The sequence below is a fragment of the Populus alba genome, chromosome 14, assembly GCF_005239225.2.
Source record: "Populus alba chromosome 14, ASM523922v2, whole genome shotgun sequence".
NCBI lineage: Eukaryota > Viridiplantae > Streptophyta > Magnoliopsida > Malpighiales > Salicaceae > Populus > Populus alba.
Window position 1 is genome coordinate 19,309,841 of NC_133297.1, and position 19,832 is coordinate 19,329,672.

The following is a 19,832-nucleotide window of genomic DNA, read 5'->3' on the forward strand; positions in this document are numbered from 1 at the left end:
ATTTGTTGTACCAAGTGTTATGCAACATAAATCTAGATTAACCATTTAACAAGCAAAGTATTAAAAGTGAACAAGATAACAAATATAAAACATGTTAGTATCCAACATTAAAATCCATGTTAAGTTTATATTATACTTATTCTTACACCATTAGTGTACCCTTTTCACCTTGACATAGTTAACTTAGCTAAACATAATGAAAGAAAGAAACATAAATGAACAAGATAAGAACATAAATGAGAAAGAAGTTAGATAAATAAAGGAAAGGAAATGAAGTGCATAAACTTGATATTGATGAAAGCAAAACATAAGCAATACAAAGAGAGAAAGCAAGAGCATGATCTTGATCTGGAAACCAAGATGCCTCAATACATGGTAAATGCCTCCTTTTATAGGCCAAAATTTGGAATTATTGATTTGTTGACTAATTGGTGAGTGGGTGGCCACATCTTGACTTGGTGACAATTCTTATCTTCTTGTCTGAACAAGACGTCATTGCTGACATCATAATTTGCACGGAAATCCTTATGAAGCTTCTAGGAAATTGTCTCAGCTTTCCAACAAAAAAAAATGAGATCATTTGGACTTCTAGAACTCAAGATATGGGCTGAACACTGAACAGTGTCTGGGCTGCAAGACAGATTCGGACTTCTTCGTTGTTCCAACAATTTGGACTTCAAAACAATCTTTTTAATTCTTGGGCTCGACATAAAAGTTGCAGGCCTATGTCTTAGATTTCCATCTATATAAAGTGGACCTAAATCCGAGATCTAGAGCTCCAAATATGATCCAATTACCGAGCAATGTTCAGGTTTGGACTGCACCAACATCTCTTTTCTAAGTTTGGCCATCTCTTTGTCCTTTCACTTTCAGTACTTAAACTCATCAATCAATCCTTTCATTTATGTGTTAGGCCTGCATTTAAGATGAGCATTTACCATAAATTAAGGTATCTTATAGTATCAAACTTGTTATTATAAAACATGCTTTATTTAAGGAGTTATTGATACTTCAAGTGCAAAATGATGATATAAAACCTTGATAAACATGCACATTTAAGTACTAATCGAGGCTTAACCATGCAAGGTGTTCGGGGTGAAATCTAGGAAGTTGTTGGGATTTATGATGAGTGACAAAAACATAGAAGTGCACCCTGGTTAAGTAAAAGCTATTCAATCTATGCCAACTCCCAAGATGGAGAAGGAGGTAAGAAGGTTCTTGGGAAGGTTGAATTACATTGCTTGGTTTATATCCCAATTAACCATGACTTGTGACCCAATCTTCGATTGTTAAGGAAGAAGAATCTCAGAATTTGGAATAAAAGTGTGAATAAGCTTTTGAGAAAATCAAGCAATACCTCCTAATGAAGTTGGTGGACTATATACTTTGATGGTACTATAAACGTATGTGGTAACATAGCTCATGCAATGATAATCTCTCTTAATAAAAAGTAGTATTCGGTTTTAGTTAAGTTGCAGTTTGGGTGCAATAACAACATAGGAGTATGAAGCTTGCATTCTCGTTTTAGAGGTGGCTTTAGAGCTGAATATTAGAAAGATAGATATGTATGGAGACTCGATTTTGATTATTTTCCAAGAAAAAGGAAAATGGCAAACTAAGTATGAGAAGTTGAGACCTTACCAAGAATACCTGTCTAAATTGGTTAGAGAATTTGAGGAAATAAAGTTCACCCATCTAGGAAGGGAAGGAAACCATTTTGCTGATGCTTTGGTCACGCTAGCTTCTATGGCTAGAATAGACTTTGGGCACAAGGTACAGTTGGTACACATTGATATCAGAAATAACCTTGCTCATTGTTGCTTAGTTGAAAGAGAAATAGATGGAAACCCTTAGTACTATGATATCAAGAATTACATCCAAAACCAGACATATCCCATGGGGGCATCCAAAATCGACAAGAAGACGTTGAAGAGGTTGGCAATGGATTTCTATCTTGATGGGGAAACTTTGTATAAGAAATAATTTGACGGAACTTTGTTGAGATGTTGGGATGACATGGAGGCAAAAATTGGTGAAGAAATTTATGGAAAGAGATTTGATATGTCGATATGGTCCACTATAAAAGATTAATAATGCCCAAAACTTCAATAGCAAGATGATAATAGAACTCTATGCTAAATGAAAAATCAAGAATTCCAATTCCTCGCCCAATAGGCCAAAGATGAATGGTGTGGTAGAAGCTACTAACGAAAATGTCAAGAAGATTGTAGTCACCTATGAGGATTGGTATGAGATGTTTCCATTTTCCCTTCACACATACCGTATCGCAGTCCGAACCTCAATAAGAGTCACCCCGTATACATTGGTATATGGAATGGAGGTGGTGATGCCTTTAGAAGTGGAAATCCCCTCATTGAGAGTATTGATAGACTTTGAGCTAGAAGAGGTAGAATGGGAAAAGGTTAGATATGAACAACTGAATCTAATCAGTGAAAAGAGGATAGCCGCAATCTGTCATCAACTCTATCAAAGAAGGATGGCCAAATCATATGACAAGAAGGTTCAACCTTAAGGATTCCACGAAGGAGATCTTGTACTGAAGAAAATATTGCCTTTTACTAGGAGAAGATAAGAGTAAATGGGCATCAAACAATGAGGGCCCTTTGGTGGTAAGGAAAGCGTTCTCTAGAGGAGCTTTATTGTTATTTAGAGCGGATGGAGAAGATCTAGTTAAACCTATGGATGTTGACTCTATAAAGAAATACTATACTTCCCAGTCAATAAAATAAAGTTCGGCCATGAATTCTCTTTGTAAAGAACCTTTTTTCATAAAACGTATGATCTCATAGCATTTGAAATCTTTTACTTAAAAGAACTATTTTTTTTTTTACGCATGACTAAGGAGATGACTCCATCAATTGGAGAGAACCAAATCAAATCTAAACTTGACATATTTTTGCACACCACACTAGGGGCAAGAAGTGCACGAAGTGCACATAGGGGTCCATAGTGAACCAAAGCCCAAAAGGGTGTCATCATAAAAACTTCTGAAAAAAGCATCTTTTATGAGAATTGCTAATTGCTTTGAAAGTTTTAGTTTTCATGAACAAAACCAAATCTTTTGAGTTTTCCTTTTAAAATAATAATAAAAGACAATACTCAATAGAGCAAGAAAGGGCCCCGTAAGGAACTGGAGATCTCTTCATCAAGCATGAAAAGGATAGGAAATGCAGCACGTGGAGCACATATTGGTTAAAGACGACAAGTCGGCCCAAACAAATGAAAACAAGAGCTTGAAGAAGGCAACAACAAAAAGGGGGACCTGTGTTTCCAAAATAGGTAACAAAAAAACATGCATGCTATATTGTCATAACACTAACCTAGTAGGAAAAGGTGTGACGAAAGACAAAATAAGTTTCCAAGTTTTTTAGGAACTGCTGAGGTACAAAATCTCAGGTCAACGAAACTACGGAAAATGATAGGAATTGTGAACGAGCACTGCTTCATTCCTAGAGGTAAGATGATTTCTTTTGAAGTTCAAAACAGGCAAGTCACCCGATATTGAGATCATTTTTTGAAAAAAGCATGGAGTATTTCTAAAAATATTAAGATGGGCAGGTCACCCGATTTTGAGACCATTACTTAGAAAGTAGTGGAGTTTTCTAAGAATTTTAAGAGGGGCCGGTTACCTGATATTGAAACTATTTCTTAGAAAAGCGTGGAGTTTTCTAAGAATTTTAAGGTGAGCCGATCACATGATATTGACATCGTTTCTTAGAAAAGCGTGGAGTTTTCTAAGAATTTTAGGGTGGGCCGTCACCTGATACTGACATCGTTTCTTAGAAAAGCGTGGAGTTTTCTAAGAATTTTACGATAGGGCGGTCACCTGATTTTTAGACCGTTTCTTAGAAAAACATGGAGTTTTCTAAGAATTTTAAGATGGATAGGTCACCCATTATTAAGACCCTTTCTTAGAAAAGCGTGGACTTTTCTAAGAATTTTAGGATGGGTCGGTCACCTGATATTGAAATCGTTTCTTAGAAAATCGTGGAGTTTTCTAAGAATTTTATGATGGGCCGGTCACCCGATTTTGAGACCGTTTCTTAGAAAAGCGTAGAGTTTTCTAAGAATTTTAAGATGGGCAGGTCACTCAACATTGAGACCCTTTCTTAGAAAATCGTTGAGTTTTCTAAGAATTTTAGGATAGGCAGGTCACCTAATATTAAGACCATTTCTTAGAAAAGCGTGGACTTTTCTAAGAATTTGAAGAGGGGCTGGTTTTGAAACTGTTTCTTAGAAAAGCGTGGAGTTTTCTAAGAATTTTAAGATGGGCCTACCACCTAATATTGAGACAATTTTTTAGAAAAGCGTGAAGTTTTCTAAAAGAATTTAAGGTGGGCGGGTCACTCGATTTTGAGACCATTTCTTAGAAAAGCATGGAGTTTTCTAAGAATTTTAAGAGGGGCCGGTTACTTGATATTGAAACTGTTTCTTAGAAAAGCATGGAGTTTTCTAAGAATTTTAAGGTGAGCCGGTCACTATTTCAAAAGGTAATAACCAATCAGGAGGTTGAATGACATGAACAAAAGTAAGGAAGTTTTTAAGTTTAACAAAGGCTTCTTCACAATGTTCAGTCCATTCAAAAATATTATCATTTGTTAGAAGGTTACTAAAGGGCTTAGATATTACACTAAAATCTTTGATGAACCTTCTGTAAAAACCAGCATGTCCTAAGAATGATCTAACATCTTTAACAGATTTTGGTGTTGGTAAGTTGGCAATTAACTCGATTTTAGATTTGTCAACCTCAATTCCTTTCGATGAAACAATGTGACCAAGTACAATGTCGTTTGTTACCATAAAGTGACATTTTTCCCAATTCAGTACAAGATTATTCTCTTCACACCTGCTCAAAACCTTTTCTAAGTTAGCCAAACAATCATCAAATGAATCACCAAAAACAGAAAAATCATCCATAAAAATCTTAAGAAAACATTCAACCATATCACTGAATATGCTAAGCATGCATCTTTGAAATGTGGCTGGTGCATTACATAATCCAAAAAGCATCCTTCGATATGCGAAAGTACCAAATGGACATGTGAAAGTAGTCTTCTCTTGATCTTGCAATGCAATTTCAATTTGATTTTAACTTGAATAGCTGTCTAGGAAACAATAAAATTCATGACCTGCAACTCTTTCTAGGATTTGATCCATGAAAGGTAAGGGGAAATGATCTTTTCTAGTCATTGAATTAAGTTTCCTATAGTCAATGAACATGCGCCAACCAGTACTAGTCCTATTTGGAATTAACTCATTTTTCTCATTTGTTATCATAATGACTCCAGACTTCTTGGGTACAACTTACCCATTTGCTGTCAGAAATAGGATAAATGATTCCATTATCTAGAAGCTTAATGACTTCATTTTTCACTACTTTTTTCATATTAGGATTAAGCCTTCATTGCATTTCTCTAGAGGGTTCCTCCAAATAAATCTTGTGTGTGCAAATCAAAGGGATAATTCCTTTTATGTCAGCTATGGTCCATCCTAATGCATTTTTGTGCATTTTCAGAGTCTGTAATAACTTGCCTTCTTGATTTGCATAAGTTTGGAAGAGATTATTACCGGAAAAGTTTCATTTTCTCCCAAAAATGAGTCTTTGAGATTGAATGGTAACGGCTTCAAATCAGGTTTTGGTGGTTGAACACTTGAAGGTATGGACTCAATTGATCGTGGTGGCAATTCTTCAATTTGTGGTCTCCAATTACATGCCTTTTATTCTTCATGAAAATAGACCATTTGCAAATCATCAGATTCATCAATCTCAGTTTCACTGGAAGTGGTTTGAAATTGATCATGAACTAATTTTTCAATAAAGTCCACTTCCTATAAATCATTATCATCTCCAGGTTGCTTGCAAATGTTGCAAATATTCATCTCCAATATCATGTTTCCAAATGACAGCTTCATTAGTCCATTCCTATAATTAATCAATGCATTAGAAGTTGTAAGAAATGGACGTCCTAAAATGACAGGAATTGAATTACATGCTTCAACAGGTTGTGTATCCAAGACAACAAAATCTACAGGGTAAATAAATTTATCAACTTGTACTAACACATCCTCAACTATTCCTCTAGGCACTTTTACAGATCTATCAGCAAGTAAAAGAGTTACAGAGGTTGGTTTTAACTCACCTAGATTGAGGCTTTGAAAGACTAAATATGGAAGTAAATTCACACTAGCTCCAAGATCAAGTAAGGCTCTTTCAATTTTATGTTCTCCAATAAAGCAAGAAATTATAGGACAACTAGAGTCTTTATATTTCAGAGCATTATTGTTCTGAAGAATGGCACTTACTTGTTCGGCTAAAAAGGCTTTCTTTTTCACATTCAGTTTTCTCTTCATAGTGCACAGATCTTTCAAGAATTTAGCATAGGAAGGTACATGTTTAATAGCATCCAACAAAGGTGTATTGATCCTTACCTATTTGAATGTTTCAAAGATTTCAGAGTTGTGATTGACTTTCCTTTGTTTGGTCATGGCATGAGGAAATGGAAGTGATGGCGAGGAATCAAACTTTTCTTTGCAATGTTCAGGTTCAACCCCTTCCTTACCCTCAGAGATAAACTCATCATCTTTCTCACAAGGTTCAAGAATGGGTTTTTCAATAACCTTACCACTACAAAGAGTGATGACTGATTTAACTTGATCCATGTGTTGGCTTCCAGAACTACTTGCATTTACATTATCTTGCCCCTTTGGATTTTGTTGTGGTTGAGATGGAAACTTACCTTTCTCTTGAAAACTGAGAGCAGATGTGAATTTTGCAAGAGTATCTTTAAAATCTGTCATACTTTGAGCAAGTTGAGTGTTGATTGTCTCCTGCTTTTCAAGGAATGCATGCAATGTTTCCTCAAGATTTCTTCTAGGAGGTGGAGCATAAGGAGGTGCATATCCATGAGAATTTTGAAAATTATGGTGTGCTTGAAATGGTGGCTATGAAGTTTGTGCATTGTTGCTATCACTCTTCCAACTGAAATTTGGGTGATTTCTTCAACTAGGGTTATATGTTTGCGAGTATGGGTTATGATTGGGCCTTTGGAAACTGTTTAAAGCATGATCTTGTTCATTGATGCATTCTCTAAAATAAGGCAAAGTTGGACAATCATTTGTTGAGTGCTTATTGGTTTCACATATTTGACACACAATGTCTTGAACAAATTTTAATTAACCACTCTTTTTCAATTCAAGTGCTTCGACTTTTCTAGCTAAAGATGCAAACTTGGCTTGGAGGTCATGATCTTCCCTAAGGTTGTGCATACCTCCACTAGATGTATGAGGTCGGGTTTTACTTGGTACTCCATTGCCTCATAAGTACCTGTGGTGTCCCAATTTTGTGCATTTTCAACTAGCAAGTCTAGGTACTTCATTGCTTCATTAGGGTCTTTATCTTCAAAAGTTTCATTGCACATCAATTCAACCATTTGCCTATCTCTAGGTGTTAACCCTTCATAAAAATGTGAAACCAATCTCCATGTTTCAAAACCATGATGAGGGAAAGTATTAAGTAAGTCTTGATACCTATCCCAACATTGGTAAAATGTTTCTCTTGGCTTTTGAGTGAAAGTGATGATTTGTCTTTTGAAAGAGTTTGTTCTGTGAGATGGAAAAAACTTCTTTAAAAATTGTTGTTGCATTTCATCCCAAGCACGAATAGATCTTGGTCTCAAATTTTGTAGCCATGTTTTAGCTTTATCTTTTAATGAAAAAGGAAAAAGCTTTAATCTAATGGTGTTCATGCTACAATTTGAGTCATTATAGGTGTTACAGACCTCCTCAAATTTCCTTAAATGCAAGTATGGATTTTCTAGGTCTAAGCCATGAAAAGAAGGTAAAAGTTGAATAATGCATCAGGAGGGAAAACTATGCATGAGGGTGCACTTGTTCTTGTGGGATTCATGTGGTCTCTAAGTGTTCTCACACGGTTATTCTCATTATTCTCATTATGAAGCGATTGGTTATCTTCTTCGGCCATATTTTCTGAAAATGATGAGGATTCCCTACAAAGTCTACCACTTAATGTATGTGACCAAACTCTCATACACGTATAAGAAGAGAATAAAAGGAAGAAAAGAAAAGAAAAGAAAACGACACAAAACAAAAGAAGCAAAAGAAACAAAAGTTAGATAAAATGTAAAGTGAAAAGAGAAAAGAAAATAAATATTATAATTTATACAAGAATTTACCTCCCCGGCAATGGCGCCAAAAACTTGACACGACCAAAAGATTAATGTCTTCTCCCAAGTACAAGAGTGTCGAAGTAATAAATAACCCGACAAGATCGGGGTTGAACCACAAGGAAGGTTAACTATATAAATTATAAATAACAACAACAACAACAACAACAACAACAACAACAATAATAATTAGTAGTAGTAGTAATAATAATAGTAGTAGTAGTAGTAGTAAAACTAATACTAATACTAATACTAATAATAATAGTAGTAGTAATAATAGTAATAGTAATAGTAGTAGTAGTAGTAGTAGTAATGATATTAATAATAGTAATAGTAATAATAAAAAGAGCTTTGAGATGTAAGATTAATGTAAGGATTAAACAATAATAAAAACAAATGTCAAGGTTAGAGGATCCACTAATGGTACTTCAAACAAGTATAGTATAAACTCTTATTACTCAACTGAAAACCACACATAAAGGAAGTTCCAATCAGATTATAAATTGTTAACATGATTACATTCATTATCTTTTTTGAGTAATGCCAATACTTGTAAATATTATTAGGTATTCATGATGATAACTTATGTTAACAACAAATCAAGTTCTTTTCATAGCACAAGTGTCGGTCATACCATACAGTTGAGCTATGAAAGTGCCAAGTATTTGTTGTACCAAGGGTTGTTCAACACAAATCTAGATTAACAATTTAACAAGCAAGGTATTAAGAATGAGCAAGATAATAAATATAAAACATGTTAGTATCAAGCATTAAAGTCTATGTTGAGTTTATACTATACTTATTCTTACACCATTAGTGTAACCTTTTCACCTTGACATAATAGATTTAGCAAAACATAATGAAAGAAAGAAACATAAATAAACAAGATAAGAACATAATTATATAGGTAAAGGAAAGGAAATGAAAAGCATAAACAAGAGATTACTATAACATAAAATAAAACTTAAACATTACAAAATACAAAGAAAGAGAGCAAGAGCATGATCTTGATCTGAATACCAAGATGCCTAAATGCATGGCAAATGCCTCCTTTTATAGACCAAAATTTGGAACTATTGATTTGATGAATAATTGTTGAGTGGGTGGCCATATCTTGACTTGGTGACAATCCTTATCTTCTTATCTGAACAAAACGTCATTGGTAACGTCAGAATTTGAACCACCTTTACTCATGAAAGTTCTAGGAGATTGTCTCATCTTTCTAGGAAAAAGAAGTTGAGGTTATTTGGACTTCTAGAACTCGAGATATGGGCTGAACACTGAATAATGTCTGAGCTGCAGGACATATTCGGACTTCTCCGTTGTTGCTATATTTTGGACTTGAAAATGGCCTTTTTAAATCTTGGACTCCACATGAAAGTTTTAGGCCTATGTCTTATCTTTCCATCCATATAAAGTAGACCTAAATCCGAGATCTACAGCTCCAAATATAACCCAATTACCGAACAGTATTCCAGTTTGGACTGAACCAACATCACTTTTCTAAGCTTCACCCTCTATTTATCTTCACATTTTCAGTAGTTGAATTCATCTATCAATCCTTTGATTTATGTGATATGCCTGCATTTAAGATGAACATTTACCATATATTAAGGTATCTTATAGTATCAGACTTGTTATTATAAAACATGCTTTAGTTAAGGAGTTATTGATACTACAAGTGCAAAAATGAAGATATAAAACCTTGATAAAAATGCACTTTTAAGTACTACTCACACCCCCCAACCAGCTTTTTACTAGTCCCTTGTAAATCCTGAGAAAAAAAAAATAAATATAATCAAGGCTAGATTAAATTAAAGGAAATAAACTAAACTAGAAAGAGTGGGGGCAAAACAAATACACTTAAGGAAAATAGGGCCTAAATGCAAATATGAATAATTATGGAGCATAAGTACTCCTCTTGTCACCAAAAACTCTGCAGATAACGTAAAGAAAGAAAAGAGGGAGTTTTATGTTCATTGTTTACAAATCAAGATAGAAACACCAAAGGGCTATACATGTTGTAAACAATTAAATTTAAAAGATTACCTCAAAATATTTTTTATCCCACATTAAAAAAACATATTTTTTTCTTGTGAAGATAAAGTATATATACTAAAGGGCTTCAAATCCCACATTGAAAAAATAAAATATTATTCTAATATTTATACAGTGAACTTCGAAATGAATTAGTAATTAATTGAAAAAATATGAAACAAGAGGGGTCTCTAGGTTGGAAGAAAAAAAATTCAAAAAAAGAGGGACTCTACTGGGTTTTTACAGAGTCACCCAAGTTACGGGTTGACCGGCCGGGACTGATTTCCTCTGGCCCAATTACAAGCTCAAATTTTGAATGAAATAGACTTGGCCTACGCTACTCTATCCTGGTGACAGCAATACCTAGCAGCAGTGGGTCTTGATGGAAACTAGGCCCACCTCTGCTTGGTTTTGGTGGAAGTAGGGCCTAACTTTAGTGGGTCCTGCTTCAACTAGGCACCAATACCCACCATCATTGGGTCTGACAGCAGAGTTAGGCCCAATAAACTTGGGTCTAGCACCGCTGTTGGGTCCTACTGACAGTATAAACAATAGTGGAGGGTTTTGTTGTCAGCAATATTGATAAGTACAAAATATACATGTGTTTTTATTCCTTTTACACTATGCTTTTTAAGGGATTTTGAACTTATTCGAGTTGATTGGAAGTTATTTTTATGAGTTTGGCATGCATAAGAGACTTCGTGAATTAATCGCTAAAAGATAAGAAATTTTGCATTTTACTTTTTGGATCTAGCTTTTTATGACAGGTTTTTTGCCAAGTTACAGTTCCAAAATGAGAATGTGGTCTTAATCTAAGTTGAAGTACATGTGTCAAGCTTTCCAGGAAGGTATATGGGAAAAAATGCGATCTCATTGGGACCTCAAATCAGACCTACAAACTCGGGTTAGAATGCTACTCGCAACAGGATTCTCTACTTTCACACTAGATATTCAAATGAGAATATCTTCACATTCAAATATTGAAATTATGATATTCAAAAGCCCAAATTCATCTACACATCAAGGAATATTATTTTAATGAAGGAATCCAATTCATATAATATTATTTTGAAGGCCAAAGTCCGGACGCAATCTGGAGGACGAGATGGGTTTCCTACTATGATTAGGAAACCAACAGTGTTGAGCATCCTAATATGGCTGAGAGTCTGACATAGAAATTTTAGGCCTTATGACCCAAGAAAGATGCAGATTAAGCCTCTAACATACCATGAATGAATGAATACAGTTGGGATAGTCAAATATTGCAAGAAACCAAGTCAAAAACAAAGTCTAAGTTGCATCGGAGTTTGAATTGCATCAGAGTTGGAATTACCACATAATTGTGATAGCAGCAGAATCAGTTCTCAACACAAATTCTGAGAAGATTTATCCAACCTTAAAGACAAGATAAAAAAGGAACGAATTTAACATCATGAAGAATCCTAATTAGCCTAATAATCTTGAAGATTTCAACAGCAAAAATTATGTATTAAAAGAGCATAACATACCTGAAACAAGGTCAGAAATCATTCATTTCTTCTCTGCTTTTGTCAATTTTCCAGCAACTATGAACTAAACTCCTGAATTCGGTTCAAGAGGGATACATTCCATCACCATTAGCACGTTGTGAGAAGTAACGTTATCATTGTAATTCTTTTAAATTCAAGTAAAGAAAAAAATTTATTGTAAAAAAATTCTTTTATATAATAAAAATATATAAAGTATATTATTTAAATAAAAAAATTATTTAGAGCTCCATCAACTTTAATATGAAAATATTAGAATTATAATTTTTCTTAATGCTTTTATTTTGAAAAAAAAATGAAGAGGAAAAAAAATAAAAATCTAAATTTGAAGTAAAGAAAAAAATAATTTTTTTTTAATTTTTAAAAGCATTTTTGAAAGGCAAAAACAAACATGCTTTAATAAGGAAATTCAACCCAACCTCAAATGAAAAAAAAAAATATCACCAGTCAATTTTTGTACAATATAAAAAAAGTCTCATCTATTTATGTGCTCTTTACCGTATGAAAAAAAAAAAATTAAAGTCATGGATCCTTTTAGGGGTAGGACAAAACTTTAAACATTCCAACAAGACCCAACGCAATTGGGTCCTGGTATAAGCAGGACCCAACACTATTAGGTCTTGCTGCAACGACCCAACAACCCTTTCGACCCCAGGTGCGTGATTCTGCTGACCTGCTTGCCTGAGTCTATAGTCAGGCGCGCGTGTTTGGACCTAGCACCCAAGGCATGGCAGCCCATCGCCAAGTGTTTACAGCCTAGGGCACAACTCCACCCCCCTGTGGAACTCTCTGTGACAGGGCATGATTTCCTAGCACTAGGTGTCCGCAGCCTATGGCCTGTAGCCCCACCATACCCCACCAAAATTTGCACTGACCATTTTCTCTCAAACCATTTCTTTAATGCCAAATGCATCCCAATAAAAAGAGAACCCCACCCTCCCCCTACAGTCTTTCAACTGGCTCATTTGGTAGAAATTTGATCCTTATGAGTATCAGAAACCTCAATTTTGGTAGATTTCATTGGTGGAATTGTGAATATTTTTATAGTTCCTATCCATGCCTTCCCTGTTGCCATTGTTTCTTTCGGTTCATCTTCGTCGTAACACTAATTTATAAACTTTTATTAACTTGATCTATTATGCTTTAAGACTCCGACAAAACCAAAAACTCCAGCACCACCACCTCCAAAGCTGAAAAAAGCAACAGTTGAATCATGCCATAAAAATTTGTTTCAGAATAGGAGGTGTGATATAAACAGATGAGAAACCTAATCCAAAATCCAACTATTTTAACTGGTAGTGGAATTGTTCTAGCATTTTATGACTTTTATTTTTCCTATAGCAAAGGACTTTGTGTCTAGGAATATCCAGTGCATGCAATCTTCTTATCGCTGTAGTTGGTGGTGGAGGTGGTGTTAAGGTTTTAGTCTTCCCAAAATTTCTAGAAGTAATATGTCGATGTATTATAGTTTGATTCTATCCTTTTGTTTCCTTTGTGTTGTTATTAATAACCAATGTTGTACAACTTCCTAAAGGCACGCATCAGTGGTCAACCTTTCTTAAATCCGTTGGTATTAAGTGAATTTCTGGTAGAGGAGAGTTGGGATGGGGAAGAAGAAGGAGAAATAAGGGAGGAGAGGGTTAGCAGAATGGGCATATATTAACTTTTGCCACAGATTCACCGACGTAATTATTCCGTCTATGAGTCTATCGTCTATTTTGACGGCAAACAGGACACATCACCGTATGGAGCTACCGTTTTGAATCCCTCGATAATTCCGTTAGCATTTTAAATGGTGAATCGGTTACATTACCTTACAGAGCTACCGTTTTGAATCCCTCGGTGATTCCGTTAGAAAAAATCACTTGCAAAAACCTCTACGTCAGCGAACCGCCTTTTTTTTAATTCTGAACATTCCGTCGGTAACTACCGACCGAATGTTTCCATCGGTATATACCAACGGCATTACAGACATAAAAAATTACACCAGTAATGACGACCTCAAATTACCGACAGAAGTATTCCGTTGGTAAATCTGTTGATATTAAGCGAATTTCTGGAAGTCTGTCCTCAAACCCAAAATTTTAAACAGATGTATTAGATGCACAATTGTAGGGTAATCTGGATTTTGTTTGAGGATGAGGGATTGACCATGGTCCAATCCAACCAGGCGGGGCTTGCTTTGAACCGTACACAATAGCATCTCATGCTGCTTGTGCCTTGAATCTCTTCAATCAAACTTCTGTTAAAAATCCTTGGAACTGTGATTTCTCACAATCAGCCATTTTCTCTTCCAACAACCCCATTAAGTTTTCTCAAAACACTTCCTTTTTGGTTTTACTAATCCCTCTTCATGTTACTGCATTTGCGCATAAACTGCAGGCTATAAAGCAATATTACGGGAAGGATGAAGCAAGGAAGCGAAAGTTTGACCAACCCCATCTCATAAAATGAGGGCGAATATCAGTGCACCTCGGGCTACCATTCTCTTTCTCACTTAAAATGTTGAAGCCATCATCTTTTTACTAGTAAGTTAGGGAGATTCTGTGTGTGTGTGTGTGTGTGTGTAGGCTTGCAAAGAAATGTTCATACAGTATTTTTTTTCTAGAACGACCTATCCTCCACGTATTTGTGAAATTAGTCGGTCAAGTTTCTTACAACTGAGTAATGCTTGAGGTTAAGTAGGAAGATGGTGTGATTTGATCAATACAAACAGCAATAAAATATACATAGCCTTGTTGAGGTTAATAAAAAGATAAAAAAGGAAATGAAACCATAAATCACCCGTGTCTTCATTAACAAAAGTTATGGTGCGACGACAAACACTTGAAAGCTAGCTTGTTAACGTATATTTCCTCCAGCCCTAACAACTAACACTACGAATTGTCACAACCATTGCATCTGCTTATAGATTCTTTGAAGACAAGTTCTCCTTCCAAGTTTCAAAGCTTCTCTGTAGAAATAAACATGCACAATTTCCCTTTATCTGAACCTACTAATACGTGGGCACAACGTAGATGACGTTGAAATCCTGTATGTAGATCGTTAGGAGCCAAGTTCATGTTGAAAAGAAGTATTGAAAACTGAAAAGCATTCTCCACCCTTCAATCCTACCAGTGTAACGGAGAAGACGAGAAGGTTCCTCTTTTTTGAGACTCACAAATGGTTATTGGTGTGAAATCCATAGATCAAATTGCTATGTAAACTTCTGAAATTGGTTTGAGCTTTGATTTGTGTGTATATATATATATATATATATATATATAAACCCGTCTTCGAAGGTAAGAATTTAACTCTATTATTTTTATGTAGAATAATGTTGATTTTTTTTTTTAATTCTCTGCTTTTATAGTTTCAACTAAGATGACAAATCAACATACCAAGTTAGACTGAATTTAATAATAATGATAGTTAAACATTAATTTTTATTTTTATTTTTATAATGGCTTGTCTTTTATAGTATGTGGTTGTGCCAATTTATTAGCATGTGGATGAAAATGACCTCTAATTTGGATTATTTTTTTGGTACTTCATTGTTCAATATATTTATTTGATTAATATGATAATAATTTTGTGTTGTTGCGTACTTAGTTAGCACACGTTTCTAAATCTAAGAGGTCGCGGTTTATTTCAACGTCATCGATCTACGTTGTGCCCACGTATTAGCAGGTTCAGATAAAGGAAAATTGTGCATGGTTACTAGTAGGTTCAGATGCAATGGTTTTGACAATGCCTTGTGTTAGTTGTTAGGGCTGGAGGAACTATACGTTAACAAGCTAGCTTTGAAGTGTTTGTCATCGTACCATAACTTTTCAATCGATTTGAGTTCATTTTATAAAAATTAACCAAGGCAACAAAAAAAATTAATGAACAGAATTATTAATCAGTTTGGTTTGACTAAATTAATATGCAAAAGTATATTTTCGCATGAATTCTAGAAAAGCCATGCTAATTGTTTTATGTTTGGTCTCTTTTCTTTTAAATATGTTTTTATGCTATAAATTTAAACTTTATCTCATCAACTTTACCTTGGATTAAGTTCGGACAATTAACTGCCAAGAATATATAAATATAAGATATCATCAACTCAAAACAATCACATGAAATAAATAAAAAAATTTAACGACTAACAAGGCACTACTGAAATAACCGAAAAAACAAAATTGAACTCAAACCGAAAAAAACCAAGCCAAAACCGGAAAAAACCGAGCTAAATCGAACCGAACCGGAACCAGTCAAATTTGAACCGGTTTTTGTTTTAAAATAACCGAACCAAACCGAGCCAAAATAATTTTGGGTCTAGCTGCCACTGGATCCAACATTGGGTCCTGCCCCATCAGGACTTGCCTAACCCAACATTATATATTGATGCTGCGTCAGGATCTAATTTTCTTGGGCTATGTCAGGACTCAACGCACTAGAGTTTGGCGTCAGTACCCAAGGCTAATGGGTCTTGTATCGGGACCCAGTTTCCTTAGGCTAAGTTAGGACCCAAAGCACTTAGGTCTGGCGTCAGTATCCAGGGCTAAGGGGTGTTGTATCAAGACCCAATGTTCTCGAGTCTTAGGTTTATAAATATAATTATTTTTATTATAATTAAATGTATTAATATAAAAATTATTATTGTTGTTGTTATAAATATTATTATTTTTATTATAATTAAAAGTATATTAAAAATAGTATTACTTGTATTATAAATATAATAATTTTTATTATAATTAATATTATTAATAAAATAATTAATAATTTTGAAAAAAAATTATTATCAATATTGAAAAACAACCATAGATTTGATTTGAAGTGTAAAATTAATGATAATTTTATTATTATTATTATTATTATTATTATTATTATTATTAAATTTTTAAAAACTATTATCACTATCAAAGAAAAATCATAATTTTTTTAAAAAGATTTAAAAAAAAATTGACACATAAATGAATTATTATTATTAATATTATAAATATTATTATTGGATTTGGTATTGTAGTAGAATTAATGCTTTTATAATGTTTTTATATTTTATATTTTTATGATATTTTAAAAAGTGAATCCACGACGAATGACAGGCCACCAAACTAGCATATCCAAATTGGTTTCTATTTGAAGTTTCATCACCCATATTCTATAACAAGAATATATCCGAAGTCATCTTTACGCTTCTGCCCTCGACTTGTAGCATATTCTATATTTAATGCCGACTCCAGTTTCAAAAAATGCAGAATAGAAACCGCTCCTCCTGAGCCATGGTGGTGCTTCCTTATACTGTTGCTTTCCTACTCCTTTCCTCCTTACAGACTGTAAAAATCGCAAGTAAGTTTGCGTCTCTTTCTATTTTAATTGAGCTGTCTTCATTTCAGTCTATGAAAACAAGAAATGTTGTTGTTCTGTTTTGTCGTTTAAAAATTGATGTTGGATCATCTGCTTTCATTTTTGCTGCTTTTTGTGCAGACTCGCAATCATTCATCGGTATATAAACTATGGCCAAGTTGCGGACAACCTTCCACCACCAACATCCACCGCAAAGCTTCTTCAATCCACTTCAATCCAAAAGGTCCGATTATATGGATCGGACCCCGCCATAATCAAAGCCTTAGCCAACACCGGAATTGGAATTGTTATCGGCACTGCAAATGGTGACATTCCAGGACTAGCCTCTGATCCCAATTTTGCCAAGAGCTGGATCAACACAAACGTGCTTCCCTTCTATCCAGCTAGCAATATCATCCTCATCACTGTTTGGCAACGAGGTCATGACTTCCAATGACCAGAATCTCATGAACAAGCTCTTACCAGCAATGCAAAATGTACAGAATGCTCTAAATGATGCATCGCTTGGGGGTAAAATTAAGGTCTCCACAGTTCATTCGATTGGAGTGCTTAAGCAGTCTGAGCCACCTTCTTCTGGAAGCTTTTATCCAAGTTATGGGGATCTGATGAAGGGCTTGTTGGAGTTTAATAGTGCGAATGGTTCGCCTTTCGCAATCAATCCCTACCCTTACTTTGCCTACAGAAGCGATACAAGGCCTGAGACTCTTGCTTTTTGCCTTTTCCAGCCGAATGCAGGACGAATGGATGGAAACACTAAGATCAAGTACATGAACATGTTCGATGCTCAGGTGAGAGTAAATCAAATTGCAAGTGCGAAAGTTTTGTATCAATAGATGATCGAATAAAAATGCACCTGACAAGTGGTTTAATCAATTGCAGGTGGATGCAGTTTATTCTGCACTGAATTCTATGGGATTTAAGAATGTTGAGATTGTGGTGGCTGAGACTGGATGGCCATTTAAAGGAGATGACACCGACGTAGGGCCAAGCATTGAGAATGCCAAGGCTTACAATGGCAATTTGATTGCACACCTTCGATCGATGGTGGGCACTCCACTCATGCCAGGAAAATCAGTGGATACATACCTCTTTGCTCTTTATGACGAAGACTTGAAACCTGGACCTGGTTCTGAGCGATCATTTGGACTTTTCAAGACTGATCTCACCATGGTTTATGATGTTGGACTCTCTACAAGTAGCCAGGTAAGAACAAAATTTATGTGCATTTCATTGGTATTTCGAGTTTTCAACAGCCAAGTGTTCTATTCCTGAGCTTTCCTTTGATTTGGCATTTAAATTTCTGTGTTTGATTGGATGGGTTTTAAAACATCACTACGCATTTTGTTTGTTAAGAGAATGGATGGTTCCTTTTCAAGAAAGAAAAAGGCCAAATTGTACTAAAAAAAAGCCCCTTGAACTTAACTTCTGAACAAAAAAAACCTGATTTTCTATCCTAAACATTATGATTTTTAGAATAGGTTTGTTCTGTTAGGAACAAAAAAACTCATGGAATCATAAAGAAAAACCCAGCCCATATCTTTTTAATCGCTCTCTGTGTCTCTATTAATAATGATAAAAAAAAAATATATTCAATTTTTTAATCTAACATCTTTATCAACAATATTTGAAATACATGGAATCATCATTTTTAGACAAATAAATCCAAAATATTCTTGTATATTTCACATGCAAAAACTCATTTAATTTATTGAAACAGACCCGGTTACTAGCAGCAGCATCACAACCGCTAATAGCAGCAGCCATCAACACCAGCAACAATAACAGCAGCATGAGCACGAGCACGTGCAATTGCACGTGTAATTGCACGAGCATTATCAACATTAGCAGCGGCAGCGGCAGCAACAAAGTATATTTAATTGGGATTTTCAATTTAGATTTGTTGTATGGGTTTATGGGACTTTTTTTTATTTGCCTTTTCTTTTATGACTTCCAAACTTAGAATAAGAAGTTGTAAAGAGATGATGAAGATGAGTTAAGGTTTTCTCTCTATTTTATAAGTTTTTATGTCGAATCTATTGTTTAGGAGTAAATTGAAAAATCAGTTCAAGAGATATTTGCTAGTTGAGTATTAGTATTATATTTGTTATTAAAAAACAATTTAACCAAAGAGAAAAAAATAAGAAAAATTAAGTTTATGAGCTAGCTCGATTTACATTTTTATGGTGTGCTTAGTTCCCAATCCGCATTAGGCATTGTGATTTCTTTATATATTTTATATATGGACCAACTGGCTCATTTGGTAGAAATGTGATCCTTACGAGTATCAGAAACCTCAATTTTAGTAGATTTCATTGGTGGAATTGTGAATATTTTTACATGATGCTTCTTTTATAGTTCCTATCCATGCCTTCCCTGTTGCCACTGTTTCTTTCGGTGCATCTCCGTCGTTACAGTCGTTTATAAAGTTTTATTAACTTGATCTATTATGCTTGAAGACTCCGACTAAACCAAAAACTCCAACAACACCATCTCCAAAGCCGAACAAACAAAGCAACATGGTGTGTGCCCAAGTCTGGTGTATCAGATGCACAGTTGCAAGCTAATCTGGATTTTGCTTGTGGACGAGGGATTGACCACGATCCGATGTTGCAGGTGGTTAATAAAAAGATAAAAAAGGAAATGAAACCATAAAACACATGAAAAACAAACTATTTTATAATATATATATATATATATATATATATATTATATAGCCTTGTTGCAGGAAATCCTT

General features: G+C 34.7%; 1 pseudogene; it reads left to right on the forward strand.

Moving 5' to 3' along the window:
• LOC118052851 (glucan endo-1,3-beta-glucosidase 7-like) overlaps positions 1-19,058 on the forward strand; it is a 30,930-nt pseudogene extending 11,872 nt beyond the window's left edge.
• Positions 19,059-19,832: the final 774 nt, after the last annotated feature.